Source organism: Lutra lutra, chromosome 1, assembly GCF_902655055.1.
Source record: "Lutra lutra chromosome 1, mLutLut1.2, whole genome shotgun sequence".
Taxonomy (NCBI): Eukaryota; Metazoa; Chordata; class Mammalia; order Carnivora; family Mustelidae; genus Lutra; species Lutra lutra.
Window position 1 is genome coordinate 143,491,162 of NC_062278.1, and position 8,278 is coordinate 143,499,439.

Here is an 8,278-nt window from a genome sequence, read left to right on the forward strand (position 1 = left end):
GGTGGTTCAGTCACTTAAGCATCTGCCTTCTGCTCAGGTCATGATCCCGGGATCCTGGGATTGAGACCTGATGTCAGGATCCCAGCTCTGTAGGGAGTCTGCTTCTCCTTCTCCCTCTGCAGCTCCCCCTGCTTGTGCTCTCTCACTGAATCTCTCTCTCAAATAAATAAAGAAAAATCTTTAATTAAAAAAAGAGAGCGACAGCAATATGGGGGAATTACAAAATAATTATGTTGAGTGAAAAAAGCCACACAAAAAAGAGAACATATTGTATGACTGTATAAAATTATCAAAAGTTCAGACTAATCTATAGTGACAAAAAGCGAATCAGTGGTTACCTGGCTATGGGGCAGCGTTCCCATGCAGACTTTCTTCTCTCTTCTGAGGCCCTAGCACCTGCCAGAACCTTGGCCACTTTGGTGGCTGCCATTGCTGCCACCAGTCTGGACCCAGCAGACTCTTGGGCCCCGAAAGCAGCCCAAACTGTCCCACTCAAACTGCTGTGTTTATGCCACAGCCATGAGCCTGAGTGCACGCTTGTGTGGGCTACTGCTCCAGAGTGCACTGCCATCGAGCGTATCTCCTCTGCTCACAGGCATGCTACATCATCCCATCTGACTTTACTTAAGAAACACAAGTTCTTAGATGAAATGATTTCGAGATGGTGATAGAAGAATAGTAAGTCAAGCATGGAGCTCTTTTGGCTATAGACGCTGCACACCCCTGAAGCCGTTCTGGATTTTGTGATGAGAGGAAAGTAGACTTATCACGCGCTGTTGTATAAGAATTAACTTGTGCACACATCCCAGAGAAAACCTATTATTTAGTCAGATGTACAGATTCAACAACCCAATAATTCCCCTCTGCATATATAAACCAGAAAACATCTGCTCTAGGTCCATAAAACAAACATGTATAAGGATGCTTATTAAAACATTACATATAGAAATAGAGAACAGGCAGAAAATGAGGCATCCATCACCATAGAATAAATGAATGAATGGAGGAATGAATGAATGGCAGTGGAAGTATGCTATGGAGCGACTGGAAAAAATGAACTAGATCAGTGGTTCTTACCCGGGCTGCTCACTTGAGGAAATTTTGAAAATTCCTAATACCTAAGTCCCTGTACCTGAATTGATTGGCCTAGGGTGGAGATTGATACTTAAAAAGTTCCCTGGGTAATTTTAGAGTTGAAAAACAATGAATTAGATCATACAGCTGTGTGCATACATATTTTAAAAATTAAACATCTTATGTATTTTACATTCCTTAAAAACCCAATACAGGGTATACATAAATCAAGGATATATATATATATATATATATATATATATATATATATATTTGGATATACATATATATCCAAAAACATATTAATCAGGGTAGCATGATTGTCAGAAAGGAGTGAGGATAACAAGGATTTGTTCAGTATCAATTGAGGGAGTAAATGAGAAAGCAGATTTATCCAAATTGATGATGATGGAATCTAATTCTCTGAACCTAGGTATAAAATAAGTAGTAACAGTTACTAAGGACTGCCCACATTCAAGGCGTTCTGCTTTCTAAGTACTTTAATTGTATTATTTCCTTTACTCCTCACATGACTCTGTAAGATAGGTGCTGTTTTATCTCCATTTCTCAGATGCGGAAATAGAAGGCCAGAGAAATTCAATGATGCATGTAGAACCACCAGGCTTTGTGGCTGAGCTATGTGTGACCCCAGACAGAGGGCGCTAGAGCCCTGCTCTTGACCACTGTGATTTCCTGCGTTTCCTAAGGCGTGGGGGGGCGGGGGATAACAGAAATGAGAGACATTCCTCACCTTTTATTTACTATCAAGTAATCTTGGACAAACCATGGTTAAGAAATTAGCAACTCAAAAGTGAAAGTTGAAAAATATGTGTTTAGGACAAAGGAAAAATGATGAGAAAATGGCTCTAATCTGAGCATAGAATTATGGTTAGAAAGACTAAAAGTGAAGGATAAAAAAGGCAAAAAGTAGACAGACTTCTTTGACAAGAATATCACAGACATGACCTGCTCTCCTCAGTGCATCCTATAACAAAATGCATGATTCAATGTGTTTTATTACTGGTGATGTGAGCCTTCCTCATTGGGCTTGTAATACCTGCTGGGTGTCTCCACTGTAAAGTTTCTGTTTTTCCCTTTGCAATTAATAACTATTCTGGGGGAGACACAATATGATTTATGGAAACACCCTGCCTCTGAGCAAATGTTCACCTTTTTTTAGCATTCATCAGTGAACCTTGTCTGTTATATTTTCAGTTTTCTTCATTCCTTCTAAACTTAGTAATTGGTATTCATCTGCAAAGAAAAGCTATTCCATTCACTTACTTCCTTACGAGCTTACCTATTGATGTCAGTGTGACTGTTGATATTTATTTCATTCTATAGGTTATTTGCAATATTCTCATTATTTTTTATTGTTGTTGTTCTTTGTTCAAATTATTCTAGCTTTGGCTGATGAGAGTTCTTCCTGGCTGTTTCCTGGGTCCTTTCTACATGCACTATCTGTTTGTAAGCATTTCGGTAATTTTTGACAATAGATACACCAGGCTCATTTAGTGTTTTCTGAACCCCAGACTTGGAATCAGCAATATAGTAAGGTGTCTTGGATCCTTTTATTTAGAAACCAAGATCTGGGAGCTAGATAATTTCGTTACTAGTGAGGTATAGCTACTTCTAGAACCTCTCAGCAGACACAGTGAGAATATGTGTATGTACTAATCCATGAGAACACGCACACATATTAATTTCAGTACCTATCTGCATACATAATAATAATACTAAACAGAAATTTATACTGATACTGCCCATCCCAATTGAACAACTCGAGCTCACTTTAGCTTCCCCTGTTCTTAAGTTTAAGTTATTTTTCCAACAATAAGAAGCCTACAGTATTTTTAGTTATTTGTTCAACTCTGATATATTCATAAAGTAGCTCCAGAATTCCCAGCCCATCTCCTAGTTAGGAAGAAAAAAATACTTCCTTGGATCAATTAAATTTGTTCAGTTCTTTTTGCATTTTACCTTGAACCATCTAGTTTGGCTTCTTTTACTTAGCAAAATGTATTCAAGATTCATTCAGGTGGTTTCATGCATCAATAATGTATTACCTCTTATCACTCTATATTGCTTATTTATTTTATGAATATACCATTCTGTTTATCCATTCATCACTTAGAGGACATCAGGGTTGTTTCTACTTTATGACAATTAGGAATAAAACTGCTGTAAACATTCACATACAGGTTTTTATGTGAATGTATGTTTTTATTTCTTTGGAAGAAATACCTAGTAGATCGATTGGACCATTGGTAATTACATGTTTAATATTCTAAGAAATTGTCAAATTGTTTTCCAAAATAGCTCAGCTAGTTTGCTTTCTCATCAATAGTTCATCAGGGTCTCAGTTCCTCTACGTCCTCACCAGCACTTGGTATTATAATGATTTGAAATTTTAGCTATTTAATAGACATGTATCTCATTGTGATTTTAATTTACACTTCCCTAATGTGATTAATGACATTGAGCATATTTTCATGTGTTTATCTCCCATTTGTATGCCTTCTTTACTGAAGTCTGTCCAGAACGTTTGTCCATTTTTAAATAGGTTGTTTGATTTCTTCTGGTCAAGTTAAGGAAAAAAAAAAAAAATCTAGGTGGCAGTTATTTGTCAGAAATGGGATTTAGTTTGCAAATATTTTCTTCTTTATCATGGCTTGTCTCTTCATTCTTTGAACAGTGCCTTTGCTGAGCAAAAAGTGTTGCTTGTTAATAAGTACAAATCATCAGTTTTCAAAAAAAATTTGACTCATGCTTTTGGTACTATATCTAAAGAACTCTTTGCCTAGCCCAATGTCACAACTATTTTCTTATATATATTCTTTAAGAAGTTTTTATAATTTTATTTTTTATATTTAAATCTATGGCCTATTTTGAGTTAATGTTTATTAAGGTAAAAGGTATGGGTATAGATCATTTATTTGCACACGTATATTTACGTACTCTCATAATATTTGTTATAAAGATTATTTTCTCTGCATTGAATTATCTTTGTACCTTTGTAAAAAAAAAAAATCAGTTGACTACATATCTGTGGATTTATTTCTGGGCTCTCCATTCTCTTATATTGATCTCATGTCTATTCCTCCTGCCAATACCACACTGTCTTGATCATTGTGGATGTATACTAAGTCTTAAGATAGTGTGAGTCCTCCAAATTTGTCTTTTTCAGAATTGTTTTGACTATTCTAGTTTCTTTGCCACATTTCCACATAAATTTTAGAATTGGAATTTCAATATCTACAAAAACCTCCTAGGTTTAGATTAGAATTGTATTGAATCTATAGATTCACTTGGATAGAACTGACATCTTAACACTATTGCATCTTCAATCCACAAACATCTCTCCATCTCTGGAGTTTGTCTTAAAAAATTAAAACATTTTAGGGGTGCCTGGGTGGCTCAGTGGGTTAAGCTGCTGCCTTCGGCTCGGGTCACGATCTCAGGGTCCTGGGATCAAGCCCCACATCAGGCTCCTTGCTCAGTGGGGAGCCTGCTTCTCTCTCTGCCTCTGCCTGCCTCTCTGCCTGCTTGTGCTCTCTCTCTGTCAAATAAATGGGTAAAATCTTTTAAAAAAATTGTTTTTTAATTTTTTTAATTTAAAAAAATTAATTTAAAAAATTTTAATTTAACTTAATTTTAAAAAACCATTTAATTTTAAAAATTAAAACAAATTAAAAAAACATCTCTCTGTGTTTGTCTTAAAAAATTTATTTATTTGGTGTTTTGCCATTTTCAGCCTACTGATCCTACATAATTTTTTTAACATTTATATCTAAATATGTCATTTTTGTTGCTAGTTATAAGTTGTTCTTTAACTTCTAATTTCATTGTTCACTGCTACTATTTAAAAATACGATTCATTTCTTATATATCCTGCAACTTTACTGAACTCAATTGTAAGTCCTAATTTTGTAACTTTGTTGGGATTTTCTATATGACCAATCATGTCTGTAAGTAGAGATAGTTTTACTATTTCTTTTCTTGTTATTATGCCTTTCTACCTTTTTCTTGTCTTACTGCACTGGCTACGTCTTCCAGTAAGATGATGAATAAAGTGGTGAGAAATGATATCCTTATCTTCTTACCCATCTTAGGGAGAAAACATTCAGTTTTTCATTAAATGATGTTAACTACAGATTTTGTGGAAATGGGTTTTATCAGGTTAAGGAGATTCCCTTTATTCCTAGTTTGCTGAATGCCCCCCCCCCCATTATGTTAAAACTTATCAAATGATGTTTCTGCATCTATTGATATAATTACTTATATTTTCTTCTTTAGTCTGTTAATATGGTAAATTACATTGTTTCTTTTAATATGGAGGAAGCCTAGTATTCTTGGGAGAATTCCATTTTTAGTCATTTATTATCCTTTTTATATTTAGCTGGGTTTAATTAGCTAATAATTTATAGAAGATATTTGTATCTTTGTGAGGAATATTGTTCTACTTTTTAGCTTTCCCTTATAATGACTTTGTCTAGATTTAGTTCTAGGGTAACAATGACTTTATGAGTTTGGAAGTGTTGCTTACTTTATCATTTTCTAGAAGAGGTTTTGTTGAATTGGTACTATTTTTTCCTTTAAGGCTTGGTAGGACTCACCTGTGAAATCACCTGGCCATCAGTTTTCCTTGTTGAAGGTTTTAAACTGGGAATTTAATATTTTTATAGATTTAGGGTTTTCCAGTTACCTACTTCTTTTTTTCTTTTTAATTAATTTTTTATTTTTTAAATTTCTTTTCAGTGTACCAGAATTCACTGTTTATGCACCACACCCAGTGCTCCACACAATAGGTGCCCTCCATAATACCCACCACCAGGCTCACCCAACCTCCCACCCCCTTGCCCCTTCAAAGCCCTCAGATTGTTTTTCAGAGTCCATAGTCTCTCATGGTTCATCTCCCCCTCCAATTTTCCCCAACTCCCTTCTCCTCTCCATCTCCATATGTCCTCCATGTTATTTCTTATGCTCCACAAATAAGTGAAACCATATGATAACTGACTCTCTCTCTGCTTGACTTATTTTACTCAGCATAATCTCTTCCAGTCCCATCCACGTTGCTACAAAAGTTGGATATTCATCCTTTCTGATGGAGGCATAATACTCCATAGTATATATGGACCACATCTTCCTTATTCATTCATCTGTTGAAGGGCATCTTGGTTCTTTCCACAGTTTGGTGACCGTGGCCATTGCTGCTATGAACATTGGGGTACAGATGTCCCTTCTTTTCACTACATCTGTATCTTTGGGGTCAATACCCATACCTACTTATTTTTTGAGCAAGTACTGGCACATTATATCTTTCAAGATATTGGTTAATTTTATCTAAGTTTTTAAATTTAAAGGCATAGAATTTTTTTAGTATTCTCTTATTGTCTTATTATCTTTAAGGGATCCTTTATAATATCCCTTCTATCTTCCATTTCTGATATTAATAACTTGTTTCTTTTTCTTCTGTTACTTGGCTAGGATGGCTAGAGGTTTATTAAATGCAGTGATTTTTTTTTTTTTTTTAAAGAAACAACTTTTCAGGGCACCTGGGTGGCTCAGTGGGTTAAAGCCTCTGCCTTCGGCTTGGGTCATGATCCCAGGGTCCTGGGATCAAGCCCCGCATCGGGCTCTCTGCTCAGCGGAGAGCCTGCTTCCCTTCCTCTCTCTCTGCCTGCCTCTCTGCCTAGTTGTGATCTCTGTCTGTCAAATAAATAAATAAGTAATTTTTTTAAAAAAGAAACAACTTTTCATTTCACTGATTTTCTCTATTTTTTTATCTCCAATTTCACTGATTGCTCTCTTTTTTTTTTTTTAAAGATTTTGTTTATTTGACAGAGCGAGAGATAGGTATTACAAGTAGGCAGAGAGGCAGTCAGAGAGAGAGGGTGAAACAGGCTTCCTGCTCAGCAGAGAGCCCGATGTGGGGCTCAATCCCAGGACCCTGAGAGCATGACCCAAGCTGAAGGCAGAGGCTCAATCCACTGAGCCACCCAGGTGCCCCCACTGATTGCTCTTTTTTAAAAAAATATTTTTATTTATTTATTGTCAGAGAGAGAGCACGCACAAGCAGAGGGAGCAACAGGCAGAGGGAGAAGCAGGCGTCCCTCTGAGCAAGGAGCCCAATGCTGATCTCAATTCCAGGACCCTGGGATCATGACCTGAGCTGAAGGAGATGCTTAACCGACTGAGCCACCCAAAGCACCCCAAATTTCACTGATCTCTGCTTTTATTCTTTTCTTCTCTTTGTTTCCTATGGGTTTAATTTTATCTTAATTTCTTAGTCTCTTGAAGAGGAAGCTTAGATTACTTACTCTTTTTAAATTATTATTATTAATATATAATGTATTATTTGTTTCAGGGGTACAGGCCTGTGGTTCGTCATTCTTACACAACTCACAGCACTCACCATAGCCCATACTCTTTTTTTTTTTAATACAAAATTCCTATCTTATGGACATCACTCTAAGTACTACTTTAGCTTTAGCCAACAAACTTTAATATGTTTAATTTTTACTTTTATTGAGTAAAAAAAAATTTCAATTTCTCCTGAAGTACATTTTTTTTTTACTTATGGACTATTAAGAACTTTGAATTTTGTTAAGTTTTTAGAAATACTTAGGGATTTTCCAGATATCTTTCCATTATTGATCATCAGTAAAATTCCATTATTGCCCAAGAACTTAATTTTCTATGATTTCAATTCTTTTAAATTTGTTAAGACTTGCTTATGATATAGAATATGGTCCATCTTGATGAATGTTCCATGTACACTTGAAAATAATGTACATTCTTTTGTTGTTGGTTCAAGTGTTCTGTAAATATCAATTAAATCAAATTGGTTTGTAGAGTTATTTGGTTCACAGAGTTATTAACTTATATCATTAATTTTCTGGTTATTTGTACTAAAAGAAGAGGATTACAGTATTTAATTATCATTGTGGATTTGTATATTTTTACAAACCAGAAATTTAGAAATTTTTTGCTTTATGCATGTTGAATTCTGTTGTTACAGGCATATACCAGTATGGATTTGTTATGTTTCCTGGAGAATTGACCTCTTTATCCTTCTGTAACATTCGTCCTGGATAATCTTACTTGTTTTGAAGTACACTTTGTCTGATTGTCTGATTGTAATGTAGCCACTTCAGCTTTCTTTTTTTTTTTTTTTTTAAAGATTTCATTTTTATTTGACAGT